This window comes from Pantherophis guttatus, chromosome 2 (genome assembly GCF_059756535.1).
Source record: "Pantherophis guttatus breed Tessera chromosome 2, ASM5975653v1, whole genome shotgun sequence".
Taxonomy (NCBI): Eukaryota; Metazoa; Chordata; class Lepidosauria; order Squamata; family Colubridae; genus Pantherophis; species Pantherophis guttatus.
Genome location: NC_142064.1, coordinates 128,339,287 through 128,358,741, shown reverse-complemented (window position 1 = coordinate 128,358,741; position 19,455 = coordinate 128,339,287). Strand labels below are relative to the sequence as shown.

The window sequence follows — 19,455 nt, the reverse complement described above, 5'->3', positions numbered from 1 at the left end:
ACCAGTTCTCCAGAACCTGCTGTATTTCACTCCTGTGAAGAGCTATTCCAACATCACCTTCCTTAGGGGAAATTTAGTTCTCCAAGGAGCAGGAAGAGAACCATGATTGTGCTACTGCTATTAAAAACCAACACTTGTTCTTCAGGCAGGGTCTCTAAGCCTAGAGGAGCCCTTGATATTCCAAGAATGAGACTTTTACATTAATTAGATATTGGAAGATGAGATCTGAAGAGCAAGGCTTCTACTTTTTAAAAGAGAGAGACTGAGGGGGAAAACTCTCTGCTGGAGAAGCAACAGAGCATGTAAAACCCAATTAAGATGGAGCAAGCTTAATGAATTGACAGCTAAGCTATAACATATCCGCTTTCCTCTGTACCGGACTTCCACAGACAAAATCCTTGCTTTTGCCTGCTTCTTTTGTCTGGCAATGTTTTTCCAGGCTCCTGTGATGAATTATTGAAGCTGCAAAGAACAGGCAGTGACAGGGCAGCATTAAGCACCTACCCACATGTCAACCTTTGATCATGTCGAAGACTGTACAGATCAATTCTTAAAGATGAAGCACAGTTAAAAGGGAGGCACAGCTACGCAGAGAATAATGCAGCAGGGAGCGAGATGCTTTCTGCAGAAGGAAGGGCAAAGTTCTGTATATGATGCAGAAAGGAATGGGAACAAATTGGGCTTCTGCAAGGCATTGGAGAGCTGCTTTAAGTTCCCCAGTCTTTCCTATTAGCATGTTCGGTTATAACCTGGCTAAGAGTCAATAGACTTAAACTCACTCCTGGTAAAATGGAGATGCTATGGATAGGAGGGCAATGTTCACCTCATTTTGTACAGTTGCTATGAAAAGTTCAGACTGGCATCTTTGGAAATTCTCACTGAACCAGGTTTGTCATGGGAGAAAGTATAAGATATCCTCAAGTGCACACTGAACGTGCTGTGTTTAAGTAACTACATCCCTTTTCATTTCTTCTGAGCAAGGATAATCCAGAAGTGGAGATCCACATCCTGTTTAGCTTGCTTAATGTGCTGCGATAAGGGAAAGAATTGGCATAGAACCAATCTTAAATCACACACAAAAACAGGAAATACAGTGGTTTGTTCACCTGGTGAGGATGTCGGGGGATTCCATACCATAAAAAGCATATGCAAAAAGAGGAGAAGGTCAAAGAACATGAGACAGACCCAGAATAAGATGGAGAGACATCAAAGACACACTACAACAACATCAATTAACAATGATTGAGGCTGCCAGAAGAGCAAGAGCTAGAGCTTTGTATCTCCCTTGACTCCCAAAAAAGGTAAAAAGGGGGGAGGAGGAGGAGGAGGAAGAAGAAGGAGAAGGAGAAGAAGAAGGAGGAGGAGAAGGAGGAGGAAGAAGAAGGAGGAGGAGAAGAAGAAGGAGGAGAAAGAGGAGAAAGAGGAGGAGAAAGAGGAGGAGGAGGAGGAGGAGAAGAAGGAGAAGTTGTGATTGGAAACGCTCTTGAAAATAATTTGAAATCCAGCAAACCAGAAAGAACTTATGATGCTTTCACCATGCCAGGATGAACCCCTGCATTTTCAGGAATTTGCAGTCTGTTAGTTACCCAGTTACCCAATCTCCAACATCAGCTAATTTTTTGTAGATCATCTCATTTTGTTTAGCCTTCCTAAAATATTTGGTTAGCTGACTCAACAATAAGGAATCTTGCCTAGCCAAGTAATGGGAGGTAGTACAGAAAGCATCCATCTTGTTTTGGCACCGGAGCCAAATAGGCACTATCTCATGACTAGACATAAAAACGCTCTGGAACATATCGCAAAATCAACAGCTGGCTTCCCTGTCATGAAGCCCAAGATTTGGAGCCTGAGGCCCTCACCTAATTTTGTGTTATAGTAAGACCGACCCTGGTTGAAAAATGCATGTTTACCTAAAATTATGGACTAAGAAAAAGCTGGCTTTTATGAGCTGCATAAATTAGCTATATTTACATACATTTGCATCCATGACTTACAACCATTTATTTAGTGACTGTTCAAAGTTACAATTGCACTGAAAAAAAGTAACTTAAGACCGGTCTTACACTTACAACTATCACAACATCCCCGTGGTCACGTGACAAAATTTGGGTGCTTGGCAACTGGCAAGTATTTACAATGGTTGCGGCGTCCTGGGGTCAGTGTGCACCATTTGCAGCCTTTCCATCTGATTTCCAACAAGCAAAGTCACGGGGAAAGTCTTGATGTCTGTGTGATTGACTTAACAACTGCAGTGATTCATTTAACAATCATGGCAAGAAAAGTCAAAATCGGGTATGATTCTATTAATGACCACCTTACTTACCAATGGAAATTCTGATACCAGTTGTGGTTATAAGTCAAGAGCTACCTGTACTTCATAAGCTTGCACTGTCAATAACAGAATACAAAATACTGGAAAATTTATTTATTTATTTATGTATTAGATGTTTATTCCACCTTTATTACTTTATACGGTATATAATTCAAGGTAGCAAACATACGCAATACATCTTCCTCCTCCTATTTTATTTACAACAACTATCCTATGGGATGAGTTGGGCTAAAACAGTGATGGCTAACCTTTTTCTCATCGTGTGCCAAAAGCACACATGCATGCCGGCACCCATAATGCAATGCGCGCCCCCCCATGCATGCACGCATGACCCCCAAGTGCATGCACACACGACCCCCATGCTCCCCCGTCCCCGCGCATTAAACATTTTAGCAACCGGTTCTCTGCACGGTTGCTGGGTGGGCGTGGCCATGGTGGGCGTGTCCTACTCAGCCTCCTGCACCATGGCAGGGGAGTCATTTTCGCCCTCCCCAGGCTCCAGATGCTTTCCTCAAGGCTCTGAGAGGGCAAAAATGGTCTCACCCAGGCTCCGGAGGCCCTCTGGAGGCAGGAAATGGGCCCATTTCAGAAATTCCAGAACTTCTGGGAGGCCTGTTTTTCTTTCCTTTTTTTTAAAAAAAATAATTTTTATTGAGTATTTTACATTTTAAAACCAAATGCACAATAGCAAAAAAAATCAAGGGACAAAAACAAAAAACAAAAACACGTACACCAGACGTTAAAATACAATACTAACCTCAGATATATACAATTTTACAACTTTCTGCATCGACTTTTGTCTTTAAAAGGAGCGGGAGGATAAAAGCTAAGGGAGGCCTGTTTTTCACCCTCCCAAATCCTCCGCATAGGCCCTGTACTTACCTCGCATCCAAAATGAGCCGCGTGGAGACTCCTGGAAGGGGAGGAGTGGGGTGGGAAGGGCCAGCCAGTCATTGCAACTACCGGTTCGGTGAACCAGATGTAAAATTAGCATCCAGTTTGCCCAAACTGGTCTGAACCGGTGACCCGCCCTCTCCCCGTTTTGGGTCTAGTAGGCCTCCCTGTAGCCTCCTGGCCCCAAAAATGGGCTGTGGGCGGGGGGGGCGCCGCACTCCCCTGCATTCCAGCCCCTGCTCCCTGTGGATGCACGCGACTCTCCCGTCTCCCGCATGCGCCCCGCCTCCGCGCATCCCAAAAATCAACTGGCCAGCAGGGGGTGCATGTGCACACACACAGTGGAGCTGAGCTGGGTGACAGCTTGTGTGCCCGCCGAGAGGGCTCTGTGTGCCAGCTGTGGCACGCTTGTCATAGGTTCGCCATCATGGGACTAAGAGATAACTCAGAGACACCCAGCCAGTTTTCATGTCTAAGGTGGGACTACAACTCACAGTCTCCTGGTTTCTAAACCAGCATCTTAACCACTACACCTAACTGGCTCTTTTTATCCTAGTTAAATCCCTCTTTGGATTTTGTGATTTCATCGCGTCCATAGTTTTTCAGATATATCTTTATAACCTTCAGAACTAGGTTTTAAAAAAGGAGTGGAAGCAAAGCAATGTGTGACACGTTGTGAATAGAATAGGAAAACTGCAAACAAACCAGCAAAGATTAGAAAGCGGGATTGGAGATGCATTGCAGAAATCAAATTCTGTACCAATTCAGGGTTTCATAAAATTTGTGCGTTTGAATTAATTTAATGCCCATCAACTTCCACTTCTGTTAATGTTGTGATCAAATCGGACTACCGATGGATGCAAAGGATCATGCATAAAAGAACAGCCAGCAAATTGATCTTTTGTTGTACCTGATAGACGTTTGAGAGCTCCTGATCTCTCTAGATAATTTAACGTAATTTGGAAAATAATTGCTTTTATTGGGCCATAAGATATAGAGCTCAATTAGGCCTCTTCCTGACTTGCTCCAAGACATCCCAGCCATCCTCACCTCTCTCTCTCTCTCTCTCTCCGTTTCTGTCTTCTCTCTGTAGTGCACAATGTGTTAGCTTCTGTGTTCTGCATTATTCGATGCACATTATTGAGGCTAAAGATATTAACAGCTAATGGAAACCGATGTCTGACATCAAAGCAAAAGGGGGGAAAATATTTTCTGCCGTTTAGCACAATGCAGGCCATTTGATGCAATATTCCATCTCAAGTCATGGTTGGTCTTGACATTTTAAAATGGGGAGGGGGTGGGGGAAGAATCCACAAAATCCTAGGAGGGAAATAAGTCTGGATCTCCAGCAGGCCTCTGCCAAAGCATCAGATTAAAAGTCTTCCTACAAAACCCTTATAAAGCCAGCCACATCTCATGTAAATCAAATGAGGATTTTTTTTCCTTCCCACAAACTCTCCAGGGAGCAATTCTATCCTTGTTTGTCCAAATGCCACCCAACCTTCCCAGTACTGGACAGCAGACCACCTAACTTATGGTCTCAAAATCAGTTCTTCTAGACCAAGGGTGTCAAACTCAAGGCCCTTAGATTTGGCCCATGGGGTCACCGTGCAAACAGTGAAGGATGGCCCGTGGTGCCTCTTCTAGTGAAAATAGAGCCCAGGAGGGCTGCGTGTGGCCCTCCCGGGCTCTGTTTTTTGCTGTGACGACCTCCTGCAGCCTTTTGCCAGTGAAAATGGATGTCATGCCCCCGTCAGAGTCTGACTCTGAGATGGAAGACGAGCAGCTGACAGAGTGAGATAGTGGCTCGATTGGCTGTGGAGGAAACTGGGGAAGGGCAAAGTCTGGCTGGGCAGAGCAGGGGAGAGGTAGAACAAGGGAGAAGGGGTTCAGATGAAGACCAAGGGCCACCCCCCCCCATCCTAGGGCACGCAGGGAAGAACGGAGAAGAGAGCAACGTGGGTTGCGTGGCTTACAAGGGAGGAAAGGGCCCCGATTCCCTTCACAAGGCACAGCTGGGGATGGAGTTTAAAGGAGAGGCAAATGGGAGGGGCGGTTGTCGGGAACAAATGCTGAGTTCATCTCATGTTAACTGCTTTATCTGAGTTCCTGGCATCCTCCCAACTGGTTTGTTTTACTGCCATGCTACTTCACTTCTGGAACTCCTTATCTTGCTTGCTTTGTTGGATTAATTACCTTATCTTGCCTTGTTGGATTTAGAGCCTTGGTGGCGCAGTAGACTAAAATGCTGCTAAGTAGCACCAGCTGCCTGCAATTACTGCAAGTTCAAATCTCACCAGGCTCAAGGTTGACTCAGCCTTCCATCCTTTCGAGGTAGGTAAAAGGAGGACCCGGTTTGTGGGGGCAATAAGCTGACTTTGTATAAAAAAGAACACCATTGGGGGGGGGGGTGGCGAAAGCGCTACTAAGCAGGTATATACAAAAAGTATGAAGGCTATTGCTTAATGCATTGTAAGCCGCCCTGAGTCTCCGGAGAAGGGCGGCATATAAATCGAACCAGTAAATGAATAAATAAATAAATAGTTGGAAGTTTTCTGCTAATAATGCTTGGACTGGAGTATTTTCAGCCAAAGCCTGTTACAGGTTTGTGGGAGAGTTTTTCTCCAGACCAGAGAATAACAGGGACGTTGGGGGCAAAGATGGAGCTAAAAAAGGGACTCATACTTATTCTCTGGCTATGTTGCCTTTGTGCCACACCCCAGGTCATCACAATGGAGCTCGGGAGCCTGTTTTCACTGGCAGAGCACTCAGGCCACCACAGGCGTTGCCAACATGAATGTCCTCAAGCTGGCTATGCCCACCCTGGCCCACAAAGTCAAACACAACCCTGATGCAGCCCTCAATGAAATCGAGTTTGAGACCCCTGTTCTAGACCAAAGGTAGGTACAACTCAGTGGTGAAATGTAAAATTTGTTACTACCAGTTCTGTGGCCATGGCTTGCTGGGGGTGGGGGTAATGTGACTGGGTGGGCATGGCCAACTTTGTTTTTTACTTTTAAAAGCATTTTTTCTACAACCTTAAGAGGTTGTAGAAAAAAATGCTTTTAAAAGCCTCTGACGATCAGGCAACTCAGCTGGGATCGTCAGAGGCTTTTAAAAGCATTTTTTTCTACAACTTCTTTGGCCGAAATGCTTTTCAAATGCTTTTAAAAGCGTCTGACGATCCCAGCTGAGCCGCATGATCATCAGAGGCTTTTTTTTTTTTTTACTTTTAAAAGCATTTTTTCGGCCGAAGAGGTTGTAGAAAAAATGCTTTTAAAAGTAAAAAAAAAAGCCTCTAATGATTGCGCGGCTCAGCTGGACATGGGGGGGGGGAAGGGATTTTTGCTACCAGTTCTCCGAACCACCTGCCGCCATCGCTACCAGATCGGGTGATCCGGTCCAAACCAGGAGCATTTCACCCCTGGTACAACTGCTGGGTTTATCTGAAAGACCTGAAGCAAATGTAGTTGCAGAGGAACCCTAAGTAAGAGTACTCTGAGTTTTCCTTGCGTCCCTATGGCAAATGTTCAGTTTAGGTGGATCTGTAGAAATTCTTATGAAATCTCATTATATTTTTATATTTGGAGGCTCAAATCTACCAATAATAAAAAATTCCGGAACCACAAAGAGCCAACGGAGTTGGAAGGGAACTTGGAGGTCTTATAGTCCAACCCCCTGCTCAAGCAGGAGACCCTATACCATTCTGGACAAATGGTTGTCCAATCTCTTCTTAAAAACCTTCAATGTTGCAGCACTTCTGGAGGCATGTCGTTCCAATGATTAATTGTTCTAACTGTCAGATTTGTCATACCTTGTTATTTTCAAAGAAAGAAAAAACAAGAATTAGATGTCAGTATCCAGACCAGTGAGTTGCCTTGCAAACAACATGGATGCAGCATGGACAAGTGTTTTGGTTCATTCTCAGTCCAATGTATCTTGAATATGATTTGAGAGCATGATTTTGAATTATCTGGATGATGGACTGCTGGCTCACAATGTGTTCCATCTCAGAAAGGCTAGTCAAATGTGTTTTGCTAAAGCACAGTGTGCTTGACCAGGATGACTTCAATTCAAATCCTGTAAATTGAAGATGAAGACCTTGAATTAAGGACCTCAGAGAAACACTTCATTGAAAAATTGAAAGATTGATAATCAGATTTCCAGATGAGAAATACCTGAGTTGAGGCAGCTAGCTTCCCAGAAGGTAAGAATAAAATCCAAAGCAATCATCATAAGTTGAAGAGATTGGCTAAAAGTAACAGGACATTTTTTTAACCATTTAATTTCACCCAGGAAACAAAAATCAAGCGCACAAACACAGAATGGGGCTATCTGGCTTGGTTACGTTAATTCTGAAAAAAAGATCTTGGCGGAGCAGTTGATTGCAAACTAAGTATGAGTCAGCACTATGATGTGGCTGCAAAAATATTTAGACTACATCAATAGAAATATAGAATAGAACAGAACAGAACAAAACAGAATAGAATTCTTTACTGGCCAAGTGTGATTGGACACACAAGGAATTTGGCTTGGTGCATGGGCCCTCGATATACATAAAAAGACAAGATACATTGGTCAAGAATCATAAGGTACAACACTTAATGATAGTCATAGGGAACAAATAAGCAATCAAATCATATTAGGAAGCAGTCAATATAAATCGTAAGGATACCAGCAACATATAGTCATAAGTGGGAGGAGATGGGTGATAGGAATGATGAGAAGATTAATAGTAATGCAGATTTAATAACTAGTTTGACAGTATTGAGTGAATTATTTGTTTAGCAGAGTGATGGCGTTTGGGAAAAAACTGTTCTTGTGTCTAATTGTTCTGGTGTGCAGTGCTTTATAGAGTCATTTTGAGGGTAGGAGTTGAAACAGTTTATGTCCAGAATATATAATTTTCAAAATGCAGAAAATAAGTTGTTGCTGTTCAAGCATTCAAATTCTTCCAACTTTATTCTTACTTGGATTCCACTGAAGTCTTGTCCCTTGTGTTTAGAACTTTAAGAATTCATTTTTTTTATTGAAAAGTTTTATAAAAAATACAAACAATTTTCTCCCCCCCACTCTTTCCCCCTCCCCACATAATAGAAAATGTACATTTTCTTATACATAATAAATCCTACATATACATGTTTCCCTTAAAGAAAGCATTAAAATAAGACATTTTAATTACATTCGGAGTTGCTCTTCTTCTCTTTCTTCCCTCATTCCACAACAAACCTTCTCCTTCTCCTCCTTTCTTTCCCTTCCCTCCCTCCTCTTCTCTCCTACTTTCTCCTTCCTCCTCTCCTACCTCATCCTACTTCCTTTTCCTTTCCCCCACGTCTCTCTTCTTTTCCCCCTTCTCACCTTCTCTCCTACTCCTGTCCCCTTCCCTTCCTCCTCTCCTTTCTTCCATTCCTCTCCCTCCCTCTCCTCTTCCTACCCTCTCCTCCTCTCTCCTTTCTAACTTCTTTGCTGTGGAATATTCTCCTCCTTTAGTATCTGAGCAACTCCTGTATTCTAATCGTAGATACTTTCTTTCAGTTTCTTTTCAGATTTATTCTATCTATCTGCATTATCATCCTAATTGTACATTTATTCTTATAATCTTCTAACTATCGCAACTTAATATTATCATTTCATTTATTATTACATTTCCCCCACATTTGCTTTTCTATTAAAACATTTATCTATTCAACACTTTTATCCCAACCCAACCTTTATCCCTCCCTCCCCACCCCCCCACTGCCGTCTTCCCAGGGCAAAAACAGGGTATTACATTTAACAAGCATAAGCTAAAATATACTAACTACAGAGTTCAAAATACCCTCACGCTCTTTAACTCCTCTTTTACAAATTCATCAACCTCCCTTTTATATCTTCCTAAATATAAAGACCTTTTTTGGATGTATAATCCAATAATTTTACAATATTACCAACATTAAAAATCATAGATAAGTTTCATTTCCCCAGCCTCAAACACCATTCCTTTTCAGCATTACTCCCTAATAAAATTCTAAATTTAACATTTATCCTCTTTAATCCTTCATAAAATTGAACATTTTCAAACCTTAGACATTTTCTCTCATATACCTTTTAAGATACTATAATCTTATATTAAACATTTTAAAAATCTCTCAATACATCAAAAAACATTCTTAATTTATTTCACAATTAAATTTCAAAACCTGCAGGAAGATATCCTTCAAATTTTCAATTAACCATTTTAATACTTCCATAACTTTTAAAAAGCAATTGTTTTTATATCCAAAACTAATTGTAAGAAAACACTTCCTGTATATCATTGTCTTAGAATAATTAGAATAACCTTTAAAAATACCAATTAATTAAAATTTTGAATTTATTACTAAAATCCCCCCCAAAAAAGAATTAATCTTCTATTCTTCCCTTCTTTCTATATTTTTTCCAATCCTTCTTCTTCAATAATTCTTTCAGCATTGCTCCTCCCCCTAATCTTCTCTTCGAAAATTTTTGAATTTTGATGTGAGGTTGATGTATCTTGAAAACTCGCTCTCTTCTTAAAATCATTTTCTCTGGTTTAAGACCCCTATTTCGACTCCTCCTGCTTGTATAATCAATCATTTCATTCCTTTGTCTGTAAAGCCAAGAATTGTTGCCATAAAGTTTGTCAACTTGCAATAAAGAGTCTACTTGTTTTCTTTTAGTTGAGTGGAAGCGTCTGTTTCAACCTCCATTTCTAGCCTGACAGCGTCTTTGTCCTCCGGCATCAAAATCCTCTGTTTAATTTCCTCCTGTTTCTCAGCCAGCAAATCATTACAATTTTCCAAGCTACCTTTTTGAAAAATTCTTTCAATTGTTTCCAAAAGAGCAGAATTAAAAGAGTCTAATAATTCTTGAAAAACCTTTACAGTCACAACTTGAGAATTTGCTGATTCACCAAACAGTGACTCTCTAGCCCAGATGTCAGCCATGTTTCAGTCTTCACTTTATATTTATCCAGCTATCAGGTCGACAAATTCAACTATTTTCCACACAGTATGAAGATATAAATTAATTGAAGTCAACACCAAGTTCTTTTCCATGCCGCTTCCACTTTAAATCTTTTTCTTAGGGTGTAATCCAGTAGCTGTATCAATGTTACAAGCGTTAACAAGCGTTAACAAGCACTTTCACTAGTAGCTTTTACTTACGCTCTTAGGCGCCATTTTCTGCATTTTTAAACAGAGTTAAAGTATTACTTGCATTTTTTTTCTTTTTTCTCCTGCTTTGTTCTGCCAGCACTCCAAGCCCAAATTTAAAATTGTGTTGCTGGAATGGTCGCAGTTTCTTGTTCCACTTTAGCAGAGTCATCCCAAGGTCCGGAGCAGATTGACAGGCTTCTAGGGAGCTCTCACCCTTCGCGCCCCAAGATTTCTCCTAGGGCGCTTGGGGGGCTCTACCTCCGCCTGTCTGCTCTTCTCTCTCCCCTTTGCCCGGGGAGAGGGTTTCCAAGCCCCAGACAGCTGTTTTTCGGCTGTTCTGGGGCTTTTACGGTGCCGAGGATCGGGCGCCCACAAAGGAGTGTCAGCAAAGTTCGCGGAGCCAACCGGAAGTCAGAACTTTAAGAATTCAGACAAACTGTAACAAGTTCAGAGAAGAGCAACAAGGATGATTGGAGGACAAAAAAAAATAAGTCCTATGAAAAGAGATTGAAGGAGCTGGTCCTTTTTTGCCTTGAGAAAAGATGACTGACAGGCTTCAAATACCTGAAAAGATGCTGTACAGAAAATGTCCAAAACTATTGTTTTGGAGTGCTGAACATAAAAATAATGAATATAGTAGGTTCAGGAAGGTTGCTGTGATGAGATATAGTGAAGAGGTGGATCCCCAGGAAGGATGGAGTGCATTCCAGAGGAATAAGAGACAACTTGGTCCAGATATTTTATGTAAAAGAAAGAGGGAGAAGACAGTCCCTCCATAATAGTTCTAAGAGTATATGGTAGATGCATATAGTAGAGAGCTTAATCTGGCAAGATTCTGTCTATAGGTAGTGGAAGTAATCAGTGGTGGGTTTCAAATAATTTAACAACTGGTTCTCTGCCCTAATGGCCACGCCCCAGGTGGGCGTGGCCATGGTGGACATGGCCAGGAATGTGACAGGCAGCATGTGGCCTCCTGCACCCCCCTGGGAGCAAAAACGGGCTGCGGGGGGGCACCCCCCCCGTTTTGGGCCTAGTAGGCCTCCCTGCAGCTCCCTGGGAGCAAAAACGGGCCACAGGGCAGGCCACGCCGCACCCCCTCCGTGCCCCATTTTGGACCTAGTAGGCCTCCTGCACTTACCTGGGAGCCAAAATAGGATGCGTAGAAACTTCTGGAAGGGGCAGGGCAGGGCCAGACAGCAATTTAACAACTGGTTCAGCCAAAGTGGTGCGAACCGGTTGAATCTCACCACTGGAAGTAATAAAGAACTCAGCTTGGAAGAATCACCACATGCCAGTCTTGGTTTTGGGGCCTGACGTCTGATTCTTATTGAATGTTTGGGAAATGATTATTCACTATTGGCTGATTGTTTTTGCTATTTCTTTAATAATGGTGTCATTATATTGTTATTATTTTATTTATTATTGATTTTAATAAACTATGACTTGCAGATCTTTCATTTATTGTTTTGTATGTTGTCTTGGGAGTCACCTGAATCTGATAAGATGATGATGATGAGCCCAGACTGGGCAGCTAGATTGGGAAACCTCCTAACAGGATCTAGGCAGCACAGAATCCTTCCGTCAATGTTTCCAAGCAACTGCAATGGAATCTCTGTTCTATTATGTTTAGCCATCTTGATCAGCAGTCATTAATAGTGCACTACCATATCCTTGAAACTTCTCCCTGCTCAGCAGATATGAGGTACTAATAGAAAGTGAATTTTCCTGGAACTCTTAACGTTACACATTATAACCCACACAAATAAGCATTATTCATATTGAAATGTAGAGAGTCCCTGGGGGTGGGGGGAACCTCAAGAATTCTGCAGTTATGGGGCTATTGTAGATTTTTAAAAAATGCTAATAACCAATCTCCATGTATATGGAGATCAAGTTCTTTATATATATATATATATATATATATATATATATATATATATATATATATATATATATATGTATATATATATGTATGTATATATGTATATATGTATATGTATGTATATATGTATATATGTATATATATATTTATGTTTTCGTAGATTTTCACGGGTAGAGGTATGCAAGTTTTTGTGTATTTGGGTCTTTTCCCATGTAAGATTGAGAGTATCTTGGTGATGTTTCTTGTCAGTTTGCTTTGTGTGGGGATCGGAGGGGGGTGCAGCAGCTGGTGATGCCGCTGTGGTCTGGCTTCTGGATGGTGGTTGTATTTTGTCTATGGGATGGGTTTGGGTTTGAATCTGGTGAGGATGATTGGTGGTGGTGTCATGTGTTATCTTGGGTCCGGTGTTAATCTTCGTGGCTGGGACTCTTCTGTTGACTAGGGCTAGTTTCCAGATGTCTGGTAGGCGGGAGGTATCATCGCATTTATTCATGTTATGGGGGTGTTTCTCTATTTCGATGCCTTCCATGATTATTCTCTTGTTGAAGTGTTCAGTTTTGGAGATTAATTTGGTTCCTTCAAAGTCAATTTTGTGTCCTGTTGTTGACACCACCACCAATCATCCTCACCAGATTCAAACCCAAACCCATCCCATAGACGAAATACAACCACCATCCAGAAGCCAGACCACGGTGGCATCACCAGCTGCTGCACCCCCCTCCGATCCCCACACAAAGCAAACTGACACATGCCATGAACACATAGCAAGACCTCAAACTCAGAGCCAAACCAAAGCCCGGGATGTGGCATCACAGCCGTCTACTCAGGACATTACATCAAAAAACTCAGGATATCACAACACTAGAACTCAGGATGTTAACACACAGCCCATTACCCAGGTCGTTAAAACAGAAAAGACTAATGGGCACACATCAAGGACCTCACCCACATAGGATGATACGAAACAGCTGACTAATCTGCAAACATCAACTCCATCAACCAATCAAGACGTAACAACACAGGCAACCAACCCGCTCACAGCAACAAAGCCAGCACCCCACACATCCCCACAGTATTTATAGAGAAACGGCAGCTCCGATCACGCTTTCCTCGCACAAGCACGAAGCCGAAGACACCAGCCTGAAGATGACGAGTGGGACCTCATCGAAACGTCGCCAACATACTCTCAATCTTACATGGGAAAAGACCTGAATACACCAAAACTTGCATATGTATGTATGTATGTATGTATGTATGTATGTATGTATGTATATATGTATATATGTATATATGTATATATGTATATATGTATATATATGTATATATGTATATGTATACCTATACCTATACCTATACCTATACTTATACCTAAAGCTATACCTATACCTATACCTACATACACACACACACACACTAGCACATAATATAATTATATACTGTAATTTACACCAGTTAAAGAATTTTCCATTATCATACAAACAGATATGAAACACACAAAAGTCAGAGACATCAAATCTATCATACAGACAGCTGACATCTCTGCCTGGGGCTATACCTAAAGATATAATTATTTTATGGTATTATGATGATAGAAGCATATAGGATCTAAGGTGCAAATCCTCAGGCAATCATATAATTTTTACAAATGCCCTAAAGCCTTTTCCTAATCACAGGTCACTTTTGTTTATTCCAACTGTAGTGTAAAACCTTCAGATCTTCTAGATTTGCTGAGATAGATAGATCCAAGCCAAAAACTGACATAGATTTTCATGGCTTTTATATGTTCGCACGCACGCACGCACCAACCCTCCTTTTTATTATAGTTGTAGATATATGGATTTAGACCTAGATCCCTGAGTTATATGTATTTATATTAGATCTATATAATCTCCTGAGTTGAGTGGCCTATAGTTTGGCCCAGCAGATGAAGTTTCTTAGCGCTGTTTGCTGAAAAGCTTTAAAATGCTGGAGGTTTCTGCCAATCTTAATAGGTCTATAATCAAAGTTGGTTGAAGATTAGAGTGACAGCCAGGTAGTGTAGCCTTCAAAAATGATTCGGAAGAATTCCTTCAGACCTTACATAACTATCAGTGTATCTGTAATTCATTAAAGCAACTGGACACGCCCCCCCCCCATATCCCAATTATTGTATCAAAGGCTATCAATGTAAATGTAGAAATACAAGAAAATATAAAAAAAGAATTTTTAAAGAAAAAAGTGGGAAGAAATAGGAAAGGGGCGGGGGGGGCAAATAAGAAAGAAAAGATATATAAAAGGTTACTATCCCTGCCCTCCAGACAAGTATAAACAATTTGGCTAACTTAACATTTTCTTTAGTACTTCAATTAAAAAAAATCTTCTTCCCATATCCGATCCCTTATTGATAAGCAAGTTGCAAAAATCACATCATTCGATGCTAATCAGCAAAAGTCTATTACGACCTACCAGAGATATTACATGTATATTTTAATCAAAAAACAATCCTTGATTAAAAAAAACAATTTTATAATTCAAATTTATCCTTTTCTCTAAGAAATAAAGCAGAAGAAAGCTCCCCCCCCACTTATAAACGAATCTGTAAAGTCATGTCATACAATGTTTTTTTTTTTCATTTAAAAAAAACTTGGTATTTGGTCCCATCAAGTATTGTGCCACAAGTTGATTTCATATCACCTTCTGTTGTCTCCTTTCAGGAGAAATTCCTCTTTGTTTCTTCTCAGCAAGTTTCCTTGATTCTACACTTTTCTTAAATTTCTTAAATGAAGGCTTTCCAAGTAATTGTTCTGATTTGTATGTCCCCTTTGATTATTAAGACATCAACTGATTTTATTTGTAAATCCATTTTGGCATTGTTTTCCATATCACACTTATCTTCTGCTATTTTAAAATCTATTTGCAGATCCGCAACTTATTTTTAAACTCGAAATCCATCTTCAAATCACTCTCTGTCTCTGTTTTAATCTATGAAATGTGTTGTTCTTTTATATCAGAGGTCTTCAAACTTGGCAACTTTAAGACTTATGGACTTCAACTCCCAGAATTCTATGCTGGCTGGAGAATTCTGGGAGTTGAAGTCCATAAGTCTTAAAGTTGCCAAGTTTGAAGACGTCTGTTCTATATCCTCTGCTGTAGTATCACCCAATCTTGTAAGTTCTCAGTAAATTGTTCCCAAATAAACTTAATTTCTTCTGTAGTCAAATAGTGTTGTCCCATTGTATTAAAGGGTCGGTTTGCCTTTAAGAGTAATTTTTTGTGCTTCCCTTCAAGTCCCTTGTTATCATCTGTTTATTTTACAACCAACAAAATTTTCCCACAGGAACATTTCTTACAGTTTCAAAGACTTCATATGCTGTTTTATGAATTTTTAAGTGCCCCACAGGAAACATTCTTTCAAGCCTATCCAGCCCCTTAACTTTCCAAAATCAACATTTTAGTCTCCCTTTTGCCGTTTCCAAAAATTAAAGCTTCTCTTGATAATCCTTAAACTTATTCAGAGCTTTTTTTTGTCCAGGATGGATGGAAAATCCCTTGGTGTAGTATAACTTGTCTTTAGGAAATTTCTTAACTCCAAAGAAATCAGTAATAAGCAACTTCCTAAAATAATGCCTAATCCATACTTGGCATCTTTCAAAGAGAAACTGAGTTCACCTAAAGCAGCTTGATTTTTTTCAGGCTTTTGCACCTGTTTGGGAAAACTTTGCTGCTGCTTTAAGAGGTGCCTTAACCTTACCCGAATGGCTTTCTTAAAGCACAGGTCTTTTTTTCTTCTTCCAGGCTCATGAGGAAGCCTAAAAAATAGAAAGGCACTTCCAAATCATTTTTGAAGTATACTCAGTCCAGAAAAAGAGAGATTGACCAACTGTCTCTAGGTGATGAAACTCCTGCCTGGAAAATGTGGAGCATTTCTGGGAAACCAATATATTCAGACAGTCTTCCCGAACTTTTGAATTGTGCTTTAATTTAAACATGGCATAGCATATAAGGGTGGGGGGGAGAGAGGGAGGGAGAGGGAGGAGGGAGAGAGTGGGAGGGAGAGAAACAGGAGAGAGGGGGGGGCGGGAGAGGGAGGGAGGGAGAGAAACAGATGAGAGAGAGCGAGAGAGAGGGAGGGAAGAAGGGAGAGTGAGGGAGAGAAACAGGAGAGAGAGAGGGAGGGAAGAGAGAGAGAGAGGGAGGGAGAGAAACAGAAGAGAGAGAGAGAGAGGGAGAGAGAGGAAGAGAGAGGGAGGGAAGAAGGGAGAGTGAGGGAGAGAAACAGGAGAGAGAGAGGGAGGGAAGAGAGAGAGAGAGGGAGGGAGAGAAACAGAAGAGAGAGAGAGAGGGAGGGAAGAGAGAGAGAGGGAGGGAGAGAAACAGAAGAGAGAGAGAGAGGGAGAGAGAGGAAGAGAGAGGGAGGGAAGAAGGGAGAGTGAGGGAGAGAAACAAGAGAAAGAGAGGGAGGGAGGAGAGAGAGAGTGAGGGAGAGAAACAAGAGAGAGAGAGGGAGAGAGAGGGAGGGAAGAAGGGAGAGTGAGGGAGAGAAACAAGAGAAAGAGAGGGAGGGAGGAGAGAGAGAGTGAGGGAGAGAAACAGAAGAGAGAGAGAGAGGGAGAGAGAGGGAGAGAGAGGGAGGGAGAAGATGAATGTATGCGAACTATTTCAAATCAGTTTTTGACTCCTGGCAACCGCTTAGACTGCAGTATTCCCTGAAATTTTTTTCAGCAAGAGTTTTAAAAGTGGTTTGGAATTCTTGTCTGCTTCCTAGGCTTGAGAGAGAGGGACTGGCCCAAAGTCACCAGCTTCCCACCCATGGAGGGAATAGAACTCACGGTCTTCCTGTTTCTAGCCTTGTGCTTTAAACACCATAGCTAACGAGATAGCCATAAAGTGCATACACATCTTATAACAACCTGCTACTCAATCAAGGGTGCCTGCTAATAATTTGTTTTAAACTGCGGTTTTAAACTGTCCTCTGAAAGATAACTTATGTGATTTGTTGTGAAATGATAGCATATATCATTGCAGTAAATCAGGGGTGTCAAACTCGCGGCCCGTGGGCCCGATGCGTCATGCACTGGCCACGCCCACCCTCCGGTTTAGCAAAGGGGGGAAAAGTCGTGATACATCACGTGACGACAACGTGACACCGTGAGTTTGACGCCCCTGCCGTAAATGGCTAACATTTATCTTGGGGAAAAATCTCTAAATGATATTTCTATCACCTGAATGTGATACATTTGAATATGTGAAGTTATTGAGTCAGACTCAGACAACTGGTTGCTGTAACTAGTATTATCCACTTTATATTATCCACTAAATTCTCCCAAAATGTTAGGGAGTGGTCTTTCCTCATTTTCCTAGAAGATTATAGAACTAACGGGAGAAATGTTGAGTACAATAATCCTAATTTAATTTATTCTAGAGTGATTGCCAGCTGCTCCATCAAATTTCAGAGAAGAGCAGTTACAATCCTTTAAGGGAGTGACTTAAAGGTTTCTGACACCTGCAACCTGAACTACATTTGTCCCATAATACTCTCTCGTGTTGGCTATTCTTGGGGAGGAAATCCAATGAATGAAAGTTAGACTTAGACTGACACAAACTTTGGGTTTTCATGCCACCGTTTGGAAGGAATACAGTGTCAGCAGGGCCGGATTTTCCTATAGGCTAACTAGGCTTCAGCCTAGGGCCTCAAGATCAAGAGGGGCCTACATTCAAATTGTTAGCAAAATTAAAATTACACTTTCACTATAGGTGAAAGGGCCTCATAAGTGGAATAGCCTAGGGCCTCTTTTCATCTAAATCCGGCCCTGAGTGTCAGTCTTACCAGGTAGATCAGATGGGGAATCCAACCAGATAACCCAATTCTTCTTGTAATTGTAATTTTTTTTTTTTAAATTTGATTTATATGCCGCCCTTCTCCGGAGACTCAGGGCGGCTTACAATGTGCTCAGCAATAGCCTTCATCCTTTTGTATATTTATACAAAGTCAGCTTATTGCCCCCACAAACTGGGTCCTCATTTCACCTACCTTAGAAAGGATGGAAGGCTGAGTCAACCTTGAGCCTTGGCGAGATTCGAACCCTGCAGTAATTGCAGGCAGCTGGTCTTAATAACCAGCTTAATAACAGCGTGCCTTAAACCCCTGTACTACCAAGGCTAATTTTATACTATATTATATATATATATATATTATATATTAACAGAATCTTTCATGTTTGAAAGCACAGTTCTCCTGCAGCCTCCTTTACAGCCCAAGAAACAGTTCAGATTGTAAGCAGCTGGGTGTCTGGAAGGATTCTGCAGTGTGAATGAATGAATGAAATTATACGAGTGAATGAAATTATATTAGTGAATGAAATTATATGAAGAAATGAGCCTGTAGTTAGATTCCTATGACATTTCTCCTAGCAGGGGTGTCAAACTGGTGGCCCGCGAGCTGGATACGTTACGAGCAGGCCACACCCATCCCAGGTCCCTCACCTACACGGGTGCATGTGCATGCACACACACACACACACACACACACACACACACACACACACACACAAAGACCGTGTTAGAGAACTAGGTTGGTGATGGTTCTGTTCAGGCCAGAAGTTTTATTTTTATTGTTTCTCTGACGCTTCTAATTCTTTGACTTTCTGTACGTGCTTTCTGTAAATCTGGCTGCCGCCTGTAGCATTTGAGACTTATCTCCCCAGTGTTAAATTACAGGTGGTCCTCAACTTACAACAGTTCATTTAGTGACCAAAGTTAAAATGGCACTGAAAAAAGTGACTTATGACCATTTTTCACATTTATGACCATTGCAGCATCCCTATAGCCACATGATTTATATTCAGATGCTTGATGACTGGCTCACATTTATGACGGTTGTAGTGTCCCAGTGTCATGTGATCGCCATGCAACCTTCTGACAAGCAAAGTCAAGGGGGAAGCCAGATTCACTTAACAACCGTGTTACTAATTTAACAATTGCAGTGACTTAACAAATGTCGCAAAAAAAGTCATAAAATGGGGGCAAAACTCACTTAACAAATTTCTCACTTAGCTGCATAAATTCTGGGTTCAATTGTGGTCGTAGGTCGAGGACTACTTGTACTTGATCAGTACAGGGTGGGAATGGGGGTGGGGGGAGGGAAGCAGGAGTATATTATTGTGGGGATCAAGGTCAGGTATCATTCCAGCCTCGAGGAATTCGTTCTTATGTAA

At 41.4% G+C, this 19,455-nt stretch overlaps 1 long non-coding RNA gene across 1 annotated transcript in view; it reads left to right on the top strand.

The window, feature by feature from the left end:
* The first annotated feature begins 5,947 nt into the window (after positions 1–5,947).
* Positions 5,948–19,455, top strand: part of LOC148115318 (uncharacterized) — a 61,643-nt gene continuing 48,135 nt past the window's right edge. The window contains exon 1 of the long non-coding RNA XR_015732388.1: positions 5,948–6,126. This is a non-coding gene — a long non-coding RNA (uncharacterized LOC148115318). The remainder of the gene's footprint in view (positions 6,127–19,455) is intronic.